The sequence below is a fragment of the Sus scrofa genome, chromosome 9 (assembly GCF_054392235.1).
Source record: "Sus scrofa isolate SSC_HxYL_T2T_F1_AM1 chromosome 9, Sscrofa_HxYL_maternal_Yorkshire_Landrace_v2.0, whole genome shotgun sequence".
NCBI lineage: Eukaryota > Metazoa > Chordata > Mammalia > Artiodactyla > Suidae > Sus > Sus scrofa.
The window spans coordinates 91,728,820-91,743,094 of NC_139391.1; the positions used below are offsets into that span (position 1 = coordinate 91,728,820).

At 35.8% G+C, this 14,275-nt stretch overlaps 1 protein-coding gene across 6 annotated transcripts in view; it reads right to left on the reverse strand.

Annotated features, from left to right (window-relative positions):
• Nucleotides 1-14,275, reverse strand: part of SNX13 (sorting nexin 13) — a 124,896-nt gene that overhangs the window by 84,449 nt on the left and 26,172 nt on the right. The gene's annotated exons all lie outside the window — the stretch shown is intronic.

Genomic DNA, 14,275 nt, shown 5'->3' on the forward strand with positions numbered 1-14,275 from the left:
TAGACATAAATAGACATATCTCCAAAGAAGACCCATAGATGGCCAGTAGGTACATGAAAAAATGCTCAATGTCATTAATTATAGAGAAATGCAAATCAAAACTACAATGAGCCACCACCTCACACTGGTCAGAATGTCCATCATTGGTAAGTCTACAAATAACAAATGCTGGAGAGGATGTGGAGAAAAGAGAACCCCTCCAACACTGTTGGTGGGAATGTAAATTGGTACAATCACTATGGAAAACAGTATGGAGATTCCTCAGAAAACTAAATATACAACTACCATATGATCCAGCAACCCCACTCCCAGGCATATATCCAAACAAAACTATAATTCAAAAAGATACATGCACCCATATGTTCATAGCAGCACTATTCACAACAGCCAAGAAATGGAAACAACCTAAATGTCCATAGACAGATGAATGGATTAGATGTGGTACACATATTCAAAGGAATACTACTCAACCATAAAAAAGAATGAAAAAATGCCATTTGCAGCAACAGGATGCAACTGGAGATTCTCATACTAAGTGAAATAAGTCAGAAAGACAAATACCATTATGATATCACTTACATGTGCAATATAAAATATGACACAAATGAACCTATCTGCAAAACAGAAACAGAGGACAGATTTGTGGTTGCCAAGGGGGGAGAGAGGAGGGAGTGGGATAGACTGAGAGTTTGGGTTGGTAGATGCAAACTGTTACATTTAGAATGGATAAGCAATGAGGTCCTAAGGTACAGCACAGGGAACTATATCCAATATCTTGGGATAGATCATGATGGAAGATAAGAAAGGGAGTGAGGGAGTTCCCATCGTGGCGCAGTAGTTGACGAATCCGACTAGGAACCATGAGGTTGCGGGTTCGGTCCCTGCCCTTGCTCAGTGGGTTAACGACCCGGCGTTGCCATGAGCTGTGGTGTAGGTTGCAGATGCAGCTCGGATCCCGTGTTGCTGTGGCTCTGGCGTAGGCCAGTGGCTACACCTCTGATTTGACCCCTAGCCTGGGAACCTCCATATGCCGCTGGAGCGGCCCAAAGAAATAGCAAAAAGACAAAAAAAAAAAAAAAAAAAAAAAGGGAGTGAGTATGTGTGTGTGTATACACACACACATATGTATATATGGATGACTGGGTTGCCTTGTTGCACAGCAGAAATTGGCACAACACTGTAAATCAACTAAATAAAAATTCAAAAAAAAAAAAAAAAGGTTAAGTAGACTCCAGAGTGGTACCTTTTTAGAATATTTTATTTTAAAATTTAATCCCAATACAACTACAGCATGACTTTTTAAAAGTTAAAACTTCAAGGTAAGAAATCTATATCTCACTAAAAATTGTTATTTTACTCAAACTGAGTGCAGAAATTTGTGAAATTATAATTGCACAACTTAGAACTTTCAGTTACCAAAATTAACCCTGAGTTCGACAAGACATCTCTAAAAACCCTATCCTTAAAAGTAAACAAAAAACCCTTTCATTTAGAATTATACTGTATTATCTACTAAAAATACTCCTTTTGTTCAAGGCAAACCGGACTTTAGCAATTTAAGTCATTAGGAATAAATAAATGTATTCAGTTCCACAAGTTCCTACATCCATTTGCCTTGTACTGTGAGGTATACAAAGAAAGCATTTGTCCCCCTCCTGCCATCAAGGAGCACAGAAAAGAATGTCTTATAGGAATAAAACAATTAGACACTGAACCAAAAGAAAAAACAGAAAGCATTATAAGATGCTAAACTGACAAAATTAATGACCAAAAAACTATGGAATAGACATTAAGTGCTGTGGATTATGAAAGAACAGTTTTAATTTATTCCTTTGATCATTCACCAGTCACTGACTGCTCTTCCTTTGTGCTGTTAAGTTTAAGGTGCTAGAGATACCACAATGAATAAAATACACCTTCATAAGTCTATATTCTAAGAAAGGAAGAACAAGCACACTCATAAATTTACATACCTTCATAAACTTGCATTCCATAAGAGGAAAAGACAAATAAGTAAACAGGCAGTTATATGAGAGGGGGTTAAGTGCTATGGAGAAAAACAAAGCAATTGCATATGGTTGGCCTAAGAAGCTTTCCATAATTACATGACCACATGAACAGAAATCTTAAATAAGATTTATCCAAGGAGAATTTACAACAGTGAGTCTTCCTACCCTCAAATAATATATTTTTTCCATTTATTTATACCTCCTTTTATATCCCTTATTGAAGGGATTTTTTTTATTTCTTCTATATAAGCCCTACACAACTCTTGTTCATTCATATTTTTATTATCTTTTTTTCACATCCTCGCCACTCATCTTTTTAACTAGAAGACAGAATGCCTGCTAATGAAATTTCTATTCTGCCCTCGTGAGCTCCTCTTTGAATCAGCTGTGAATACTATTTTACCTACACAAGTAAACTCCCTGATTTCTTTCCAAGAGCTGTAAGTAGGTTGTGAGGTTTAGAATAAAGTACAGAGCAGTCTAGTCCTTCTGATACCTCTGCTAGACATCCCGTACCTGATCCACACTATAGTACTACCACATGACCAGCTAGAAGAAACAGATGGTATTTCCCAAGAGTCACTCAAAACCTTTTCCATGAAAAGAGTTCTACTAAATGTTCAAGAAAGCTGAAACCAGACTATAACCCAGATACTTTATCCTACCTACCCTCATCACTGAGATTTGACCTTCTATTAGCAATATTACTCTTTCTTTAAAAACTTATATTTATCTTGCTAGACAGTTTTCAAAGCTAAGCAACTTATTTAAGGATATATTCAGAGGTTTTAAAAATGAAACCAAGCAAAACGGCTCTCTGGAGATAAAGGAAAAAAAGGAGAATGTAACTGGAGGATAAAACACAGTGGGCTTCTCAAATACTCAAATGTTCTATTTTTTTAATCAAGTGTTTGCTTGAAACTAAATAAATGTGTTATTTCTCCATTTGTTTGAATCATGTCTTTCACAATCAAGGGAATTTTCAAAAAAGAATCACAATTATATAACATAGGAAAGATTATTTAACTCAATTATTTAACATGAGGGAGATGCTCAAGCAAGTCAGGGGCTGTTTTGCTTTGTATCTAACTTTGTATTTAACTTCAAATATTCAATTATTCAGTGAAACATCAGAATAAAAAATTTTCCAAAACTAAGAAATTTTCATGTTATATTTAGTGTTCCCCTACATACATCTAGCTAATATTATAACCTCATTATGTGGTGAGATTAAGAAAAACTTTTTTTTTTTTGTCTTTTCTAAGGCCGCTTCCTGCGGCATATATGGAGGTTCCCAGGCTAGGGGTCGAATCGGAGCTGTAGCCACCAGCCTACACCAGAGCCACAGCAATGCGGGATCCGAGCCGCGTCTGCAACCTACACCACAGCTCACAGCAACGCCAGATCCTTAACCCACTGAGCAAAGCCAGGGATCGAACCCGCAACCTCATCGTTCCTAGTTGGATTCGTTAACCACTCAGGCACGAAGGGAACTCCCGAAAAACATTTGATCTAAAACCATTTAAAATTTTTCAGTTCTAATTATTTCCTAAGATGATATAGGATGATAAAATTTAGGATTATTTTGTACTACAACAGAAACTTTACAAATTGAAACAGGTATTACCTCAAGAGTTGACCTAAAATGGAAGCCAAAAAATAGAAATAAATCTACATACAGTGAATTACATTAAGATACTTGATACATTACTATTTTCTCCTCCAAACACTCCAAATACAATAACCAACACTGAAATTATCCATGAGACTGGTTCCCTAAAATCACCAACACATTAACTATGAGATGGTAGAAAACTTCAGATCATCTACTGCAGTACTCCTCTAAGCTAAATGGTCTTACATGCAGATTCTGATCCATTATGTCAGCAGTGGGGTCTGTGATACTTTCATAAGCAAGCGAACTGTTCAGGACTAAGGACAACTATATATTTATAATTTTCCTTAAATGAACCTTTAGGCCCACAAAATCTTAGTCACAATTCTAGAACCCCAAAACATCTGAAACTCAAAACTGTACTAAGCATTCCATATACATATCTCATTTATTCTTCAAAGTAACTTATGAAGTTGTCAAGAACATAGCATAGTGCTCAAAAGCACTGTGAAATTAGACTGAGTGCTAACCTCACCTTTACTATTTTTAAGCTGTGTAACCACTCCATGCCTTCACTTCCTCACTTATGTCATGTAGTTTTCATGGGAAGTAAATGAGACCATGGTGTAGTGGTCAATTTTAGCTTATTATTATTTCTAATATAACAACAGAGAAACTGAGGTAAAGAAGTTTAAAAAAAAAAATGATCCAAGACCACACAGTTAATAAGAATGGGATTTTATCCTATTTAAATCCTGACTCCTTTATGAACCTTACAATTTGTCAACTGACAACACCAAAGTTAAAAGGCATGATAAGAAAATCATGTTAAAATCATGAGTGCTTTATCTAAATATTAATCAACTTAATATGTCTCCCAAGAAAATAGGCAGAAAACTACTTGTAATGAGTGTAATAAATTCCTGGTTTGACTATAAAGTACATAAATAAAATTCCAACTTTTATTAGTTTATCCACATATACTCTACATAAATAATAGAAAGAACTTTGGTTTCAAAGGATGTTAGCATGCCCTGATACTTATATGTATCAGTTTAGCCTTGAGCAGAGAGACATACAATGTCATAAAAAATGATCCCTGCTGCCAAGATGCGTAAGAATCAAGAAATGACAATGCACAGAATCTTAACACCTCCTGATAATAGAAAGTAGAAATAATTTACATTGTGATATATTATGCCTATCAAGTCATACTGACATTCATCTCATTTGATCCTCATCACAGACTTTTAGAAAAGGTAGTATAACAAAGTACTAAGAACAAAGAATTAAACATTACAGGTTGCGGTGTGCCACTAACATTGCGTAACCTCTACAAAAATCCAGAATTCACACTAGCACAATGAAGGAGCTGAGTTGTGAGATCATCTCTCAAGTGAAGTCTATCTAAAGCAGACTGATTAAGTAACTTTGGTCTGACACAGCTAATTTGATGTAGAGCCAGGCACAGACTCTTCTGGCTGCACGTGGAAAGTGGGGCTAAGTGGAAACAGCTATTTTAGATCACATGAAGAACAGACTGTCAGAGCTCCCAGAGAATGGACCTTGGACTCTCATGAGTCTCGCTGAAGTGAGTCAACCACTCTTAAGTTATATTCACCTGGTGTGTCTCAACACATTTCATAGCATTGAGCCAACACAGAGGGGTGAGAATTTTATAGCAGATAATACCTCAGGGCCAACTTGTATAACAACAATTAAGAGTTTAATAAAAAAAATAAGTACCCATAAGAAGAGCCTTACTCCAACTGTAACTTGTTTTCCGTCCACCTTATTCCAGCTATAATTAATTGGAAGTTCTTCTCCAAGTAATTTCAATAGAATCTGCTTGTGACATTGAACTTTGGCCCACTCAACATTATATAATAATTTAACCAAGGTCTGCTACATAGAAGCTGCTAAGTATGGAACTAGTTAATTTATACTAACTAGAGAAGAGAAATGAAGGGGGGAATGGAAAGAGAAGGGAGGAGGGAAAAAAAGAGGAAAGGTGAAAGGGCAAGAAAAGGAACAGAGAAAAGGAAAAAAGGACATTTAAGTCCTCCTCTCACTCACACCTTAAGACTTTAGGCAGAGTACACATTCTCACCAGCACAACCCACACCAAGCCCCCACCCACAAAAAGAAAAAAAAAAAAAAAATTCCCAAGAGTTTGGTTCTTTTTCTCCTACAGGATTGATGTATAGAAATAATGTTCTGTTGGCTATCTCAACATACCCTACACCAGCCTACATCACTACTTCCTTTTCAGGGAGGCAGCCACACAGGGATCATCATTATGTCTGTTAGCTAAGTTGGTCCCCAAACCCTCTTTTCATACGCCTGGGACTAGGAAATAAATGTCCTTTTCCATTCACACCTATCTAAGATACCAAGTATCCTTGAGAAGATGACTAAAGACTAGTGTGATATGTATATCTTCTTTTGAGAGACGTCTATTCAGGTCTTCTGCCCATTTTTCAATTGGGTTGTTGATTTTTTTGCTGTTGAGTTGTTTAAGATGTTTGCATCTTTTAGAGATTAAGCCCTTATCAGTGGCAACGTTTGAAATTATTTTCTCCCATTCTGTAGGTTGTCTTTTGGGGTTTTGTTTTTTTATGGTTTCCTTTGCTGTGCAAAAGCTTCTAAGTTTGATTAGGTCCCACTGGTTTATGCTCAGCATCACTATCACTAATTATCATCACTAACTATTAGAGAAATGTAAATCGAAACTACAATGACCTCACATCAGTCAGAATGCCCATCATTAGCAAGTTAACAAATAACAAATACTGGACAGAGTGTGGAGAAAAGGGTACCCTCCTTCACTGTTGGTGGGAATGTAAATTGGTACAACCACTGTAGAAAACATTATGGAGGTACCCTAGAAAACTAAATACAGAACTACCATATGACCCAGCAATCCCACTCCTGGGCATATATCCAGACAAAACTTTCACTGAAAAAGACACATGCAGCCCTATGTTCACTGCAGCACTATTCACAATAGCCAAGATATGGAAACAACTTAAATGTCCATTGACAGATGAATGGATTAAGAAGATGTGGTATATATATTCAAAGGAATACTACTCGACCATAAAAAAGCACATAATAATGCCATTTGTAGCAACATGGATGCAACTGAAGATTCTCATACTAAGTGAAGTAAGTCAGAGAGAGAAAGACAAATACCATATGATATCACTTCTATCTGGAATCTAATATACAGCACAGATGAACCTTTGTACAGAAAAGAAACTCATGGAGTTGGAGAACAGACTTGTGGTTGCCATGGGGGAGGTGGTGGGAGTGGAATGGACCAGGAGTTTGAGGTTAGTAGATGCAAACTATTGTATCTGGAGTGGATACAATGAGATCCTGCAGTACAGCACAGGGAACTATATACAGTCATTTGTGATAGGACATAATGGAGGATAATGTAAGGAAAAGAATGTACACATATATGTATGACTGGGTCACTTTGCTGTACAGCAGAAATTGACAGAACACTGTAAATCAACTATAATAGAAAAAAAATAAAAATCTTTAAGAAATAAAAAATTTAAAAAAAAAAAAAAAAGACTAGTATGATATGGTGCATGCTTTCCATCCAGCTATTGAGCCAGAAGGGCTAGAGGGCCTTATCTCCAATAAGACTACCTGTCCAGCTGGCAAAGATAAGGGCCACTGGATCCCTGTGGAATTGCTTTTCTCCCTCCTAACTAGGGCTGCCCAGAGAAAGTTATATACACAAATATATATCAGCCCCTATATTTTTAGTTCTTTGGTAACAGAACTCACTCCCTTACAAAGGAAGTCTATTGTTTAATTTTTATATTTTTTTCACTTGCTCAATTTTTATCTATTTTCAAAAATGAATTATGTGCACATATGTAGGTAATTACTTTAACAAACACTTCATATTTTTTAGAGCAGTAGTTATAAAAGGTCATATATTACTATATAACTAGGACTCCTGGCATTCAATGACCAAGAAAACAGAAGAAAACAAAAAAAGGTGCAATTAATGCAGTGTTTTTTAAAAGAGATTGTATCAGTCACACAATAAACATACATAGTTTGAAGTAATAGCAGATACATTCATATGCATTTGTTTTTGTTTTTTTGGTCTTTTTTTTTTTTTCGTCATTTCTAGGGCCACACCTGCAGCATATGGAGGTTCCCAGGCTACCGGTCTAATTGGAGCTGTAGCCGCAGGCCTACGCCAAAGCCTCAGCAACTCAGCATCCAAGCCAAGTCTGCGACCTACACCACAGCTCATGGCAACGCTAGATCCCCAACTCCCTGAGCAAGGCCAGGGATCGAACCCACAACCTAATGGTTCCTCGTCAGATTTGTTAACCACTGAGCCATGAGGGGAACTCCCATATGCATTTGTTAATTCAGGATACAAATTAAGGCTGAACAATCCTTCCCCATCTTTACAGCTCATACACTGGGAATCACTGAATTAGAGCCTAGAAAAAAAACTACAGTGTTGAAAAAACAAAAAGATCATATTTACTGAATGCTATTCCTTATATGCATGATGGAATATTTAAAGATGAAATGGCATGTCTGGAATATGCTTCAAAATAATATGGAAATAAAAAAAGAAAATAATAATAATATGGAAATAGAAAGTAGAGTAAAAATGAAAACGGATATAGACAAAAATATAATTAGCAATGAGCTGATAAATGTCCAAGCTGAGCATGACAGAGGAAGTTAATTACACTCATCTACTTTTAATGTTTGAAATTTTTCACTAAAAATTTTTTTAAACACACACAATAATCACAAAATTCACTTACACAATAAGTGCACTTGCATTTCTTAAGTAACCAAGGGATGAAATAAACAGCCCACAAACAGGCTACCTGTTCACAGCCCAGAAATTAACTTGGAATTAAAAATTCCTATGATTAGCTACTAGTAGACCAATATATACTTTTCTTAACTGAAATTTAAAAAAATTATTTTAAATATGTAACTACTTTAAGTAATGAGTTTTAATATCCTATTTTATGTGTGGGTTTTATATTATTTTACATAAGAATTACTCTTTCAAAATAATTATTTGGGGGTTATAATGATCCTATAATTAGGTAGCTATGTACTGGGCCTTAATTATACAAGGATGAATTGGGAAATTTCTGCCCTCCATACGTTCACAAACTAAAAAGGTAAAATACACATGTAATGATAAAATAAATGTGATAAGTGACATAATAAAAAGATTTACAAACTGGAAATAAGAAAGATGATGCCTCCAGAGCGTACACAGTATTGACACGCCTTTCAACTTGTCTTCAAAACACAATTTTGCAGTTTCAAAGAAAAATCAATCTCTTGTCTACAGTTATCCACTTCTTTCCACCAAAATGATATTACTCAAAACTGATACCAAAGTTTATTTAACAACGTTTTGGTAATTTTCAAAAATAAAAATTCTAAGTGAACAAAGATTCATAAATGCTAAGACTACACAAAAGTGTGCCACAGGGGAAGTACTTTTTGATTCAAAAGTAGGAAAGAGAATATCATTTGTTTATTGAACTTAAGCCCAACCCTCGAGGCTATTTATACTTTTATCTCTAAATATATTTAAAGATTCCATTTATAAACAGCAACAAAGTAAGCTGTGAGGGATAAATGCACTATTCAAGAATTTCCCAAATACTAAACATAACCAAAGACAGTCTTTTCAATGAATGGTGCTGTTATGTTAAAACATCCACATGCAAAAAATTTTAATCTGAGACAGGGATATTATACCTTTCAGAAAAATTAACTCAAAATGGATCACAGGCCTAAATGTAAAACATCAAACTATAAAACTACAGAAGAAAAATTAGGAGAAAACCTAGATGAACTTGGACATGGTGATGCCTTTTTTAAAAATCTATTTTATTGAAGTACACTTGGTTTACAAAGTTGTGTTAATTTCTGCTGTACACCAAAGTGATCCAGTTATATATTTTTTTTCATATTTTTTTCATTATGGTTTATTACAGGATATCAAATAAAGTTCTCTACACTCTACCTGTTGTTTATCCATTCTATATATAATAGTTTGTATCTGTCAATCCCAAACTCCCAATCCAGCCCTCCCTCACCACCAACCCCCCTTGCCAGCCACAAGTATGTTCTTTAGGTCTGTATGTTTGTCTTGTACATAAATTCATTTGTGTCATATTTTAGATTCCACGTATAAGTGATAATACATGGTATTTGCCTTTCTCTTTCTGACTTTTTACATAGCATGAGAATCTCTAGATCCATTCATGTTGCTGCAAAGGCATTATTTCACTATTTTTTAATGGCTGAATAATATTCCCTAATATAGAAGTACCATCTTCTTTATCCATTCATCTGTTGATGGACATTTAGGTTGTTCCATGTGTGGCTATTGTGAACAGTGCTGCAGTGATGAACCCAGAGGTGCATGTTTTTGAATTACGGTTTTCTCCAGATAGATGGCCAGGTGTTGGATTGTAAGATCATACGGCAACTCTACTTTTAGTTTTTTTGAGAAAACTCCATACTGTTTTCCATAGCGGTTGTACCAATTTACATTCCTACCAACTGTACAGGAAGGCTCCCTTTTCTCCACACCCTCTCCAACATTTGTTATTTGCAGACCTTTTAATGATGGCCATTCTGAGTGGTGTGAGGTGGTACTTCATTGCAGTTCTGATTTACAGTTCTCTAATAACTAGTGATGACAAGTATCTTTTCATGTGCCTACTGGCCGGGTAATGACTTTTTAGATATAACACCGGACATAATCTAAGAAAAAAATAAGTGAGAAAAGCACTTCATTAAATTAAAAACTCCTCATCTGTAAAAGCTAGGATTATGATAATTAAAAGACCACAGGCTAGTGAAATATTTACAAAAGATACATCTAACAAAGGACTTTTATCCAAAATTACAAATAACTCTTAAAACTTAACAGTAAGAAAATAACGCTGATTTTTAAAAATGGGCCAAAGACTTTAACAGACACCTCACCAAAGAAGATATATAGATGGTAAATAAATACATGAAAAGATGATTCCCCATCATATGGTATCAGGAAGATATAAATTAAAACCACTACACACCTATCAGAATAGCTAAAATCCAGAATAACAACAACATTAAATGCTGGTGAAGATGTGGAGCAACAGGACTTACTGGCAGGAAGGCAAATCACACAGCCACTTTGGACAACAGTTTGGCAATTCCTTACAAAACTAAATATACTCTTACCATACAATCCAGCAATCTTACTCCTTGGTACTCACCCAAAGGAGCTGAAAACATGCCTGCACAAAAACTTGCACACAAATGTTTAGAGCAACTTATTCACAACTGCCAAAACTGGAAGCAATATAGATGTCCTAAAGTAGGTGAATTGATACATAAACTGTGGTACATGCTGACAATGGAATATTATTCAGTGCTAAAAAGAACTATCAAACCATGAAAAGATACTGATGAACTTTAAATGCATATTACAGAGTGAAAGAAATTAATGTGAAAAGGCTACATATTGTATAATTCCAACCATATGACATTCTGGAAAACACAAAATTATATAGACAATAAAAAGATCAGTGGGTTTATGGAGAAATGAAGAGGCAGAGCACAGAACTATTAGAGTGAAAATACCCTGCAAGATACTAAAATAACAGATATATGTTGCTATATTTTTCTCCAAAAACATAGAATGTATAATACCAACAGCGAACTCCAAGGTAAACGCTGGACTCTGCGTGGTTATCATGTATCTATATAGGTTTATCCTTGGTAAAAAATTTACCACTCTGGTGAGTGAGGTTGATAATGATGGGGGTGGGGGGACTATGCATGCGTGAGAGCAGGGAGTATAGAGAAAATCTCTATACTTTTAATTTTGTTATAAATCTAAAACTACTCTTTAAAAACTACATACACAGGAATTCCCGTTGTGACACAGCAGTGAGCAAACCCGACTAGTGTCCATGAGGATGCGGGTTCGATCCCTGGCCTTGCTCAGTGGGTTAAGGGTCTGATGTTGCTGTGAGCTGTGGTGTAGGTCGCAGATGCAGCTCGGATCCCACATTTCTGTGACTCTGGCATAGGCCAGTGGCTACAGTTCCAACTGGACCCCCAGCCTGGGGAACCTCCGCATGCAGCGGGTGCAGCCCTCAAAAGGCACAAAAACCAAAAAAAAAAAAAACAAAAAACGAAAAACACTACATACACATACTAAGTGAAGTAAGTCAGAAAGATAAAGACAAATATCTTACAATATCACTTATATGTGGAAAATAAAATATGGCACATACTAACCCACCTACAAACAGAAACAGACTCACAGACATACAGAACAGACTTGAGGTGGCCAGGAGGTGGGTGGTAGAGGAAGTGAGATGGATGGCAGATGGGAATTTTGGGGTTGGGAGATGCAAAATATTGTATTTAGAATGGATAAGAAATTGGGTCCTACTGTACAGCACAGGGAACTATATCCAATCTTTCGGGATAGAACATGATGGAAGACAGTATGAGAAAAAGAATGTGTGTCTGTGTGTGTGTGTGTGTGTGTGTGTTTGTGTGTGTGTGTGTGTGAAAAGACAGAGAGACTGGGTCCCTACGCTGTAGCGGAAACTAACCCAACACTGTAAATCAAGTATAATAAAAATAAAAATATTTTAATGTTTAAAAAACTACATACAAATAATCACAAATATAAGATGATTTATTTTACAAAGGAAGAGAATGACAAGATGCCACCGGTCATGAATTTCAATAAACTAGTAAAGCGTCAGCCTTATCAATACCCAAAAGTACAAAACCTGTACAGGAGGTCCCGTCGTGGCTTAGTGGTTAACAAATCCAACTAGGAACCATGAGGGTGCAGGTTCGATACCTGGCCTCACTCAGTGGTTAAGGATCCAGCGTTGCCATGAGCTGTGGTGTAGGTCGCAGATGTGGCTTGGATCCCACGTTGCTGTGGCTTTGGCACAGGCCGGCAGCTACAGCTCCATAGACCCCTTGCCTGGGAACCTCCATAAGCCGCGTGTGTGGCCCTATAGGAGAGACACCAAAAAAAAAAAAAAAAAAAAAAAAAAAAAAACCTGAACATCAAACCGCTCAAAATTCATTCAATTTTTGATAAAATGTAAAGAAACTTATTTTTACATGATGTTAAAATTTATTTAGATTCATTTCTCAGTATAGGAAATAAAAGAGAAACATCTCTGATACAGAAACCCTTAAGGAAAACTATAAATACATATTATTTGGATATAAAATATACATAATCAAGGAAAATTGTTAGATGATCAGAATTTTAGCTGACAAAATATATAAACACACACTTCCACTAGCTTCACCTAGCTTCACTTTCTTCCAAAGAAAATTACACTTGCATTATTCAGGATAATGAATATACCGTATATAACCCTCTCATAATCTAATCTAATATGGGCAAAACCAATCAGATAGAGAATCAACAATCAAATTCTAACATTTTGTGGCACATTTTTTCAATAGAATTTTTAATTCTAAGATCTAATTTTTACACAAATGGAATTTATTTACAAAGAAAAGTTGTTGCTAAAAGGGAACACGCATGCTCAAAACTCTGAAAGTTCTACCTGCAGGAATCATTACTTTTCCCTCCCACAGAAAATCAACAGAAAAGCAGTTCTAGTCTGTTCCAACCTATCTCTCTGATTTTCCAAAGAGCAAGTAGCAGATTTCCTATAAAAATTCTTTACTTCGACTCAACAAAAATAAATAAAAGGTAACACAGTAAGCCTTAATAAATTACACCTTGAGTACATTCAGGAAATCAGGTGTTCACAACTTGAAACCCACTGAGTCTCAGAAACATTATTTGCCACTGAGTTCTGGTGGCAAAACACCAAAGTTGTGTGTGTGTGTGTGTGTGTGTGTGTGTTTTAATTTTGTACTTAAATATGCATGATACAGTAACAGAAAAATATTCCTCCTAATTAAACACTCCAGTTTCAAGTCACTGATTATGGTGCCTTGATCAGCACGCATGAGGATTCACTACCAAAATACTTAGTGCAGATGGGCTAGGTCTCAGCTATCTGATTTCAGGACCCCATTATTAATCAATCTTCTAAATCAAGGGTCTGAGCCTGTCTCCTTTTCCACTACAGTCTTCTACGCTTTCAGTCAAGTCTCCTCTCTTACCCTAGGATGCCAAAGAACCAAAAGCATCTCAAACATCGCAGTAGGTGATGCTGCTTGGTCACTTTTACAAAGAACTTAAGGTTTGAGAAAGGGATCAAAAACTCGTATGTTTCATTTGAACAATATAATATTTTTTTAAATTCTGAATATACATTTTTCAGAATAAATGTTTTTTAAAAATCACATAAATATCAGGATTTCTGGCTTTTCTTGAAAAATAGAAAAATCTAGAATCAGTGGAATAACATCCCTGCAAGGCAATAATGGGATAAAAGTTGAGTGGCAATAATGCCCATGAAAATGAACCATGAATTCTTCAATACTGCCACAGTCCCAACACCTGCGTAAGGTTTACACCTGATATGAATCCAAGATGTGATTTACCATATCTTTATAGGTGTTTTAATGAAAGAAGCAAAATATTTATCTTTACCTATGTCACTATCAA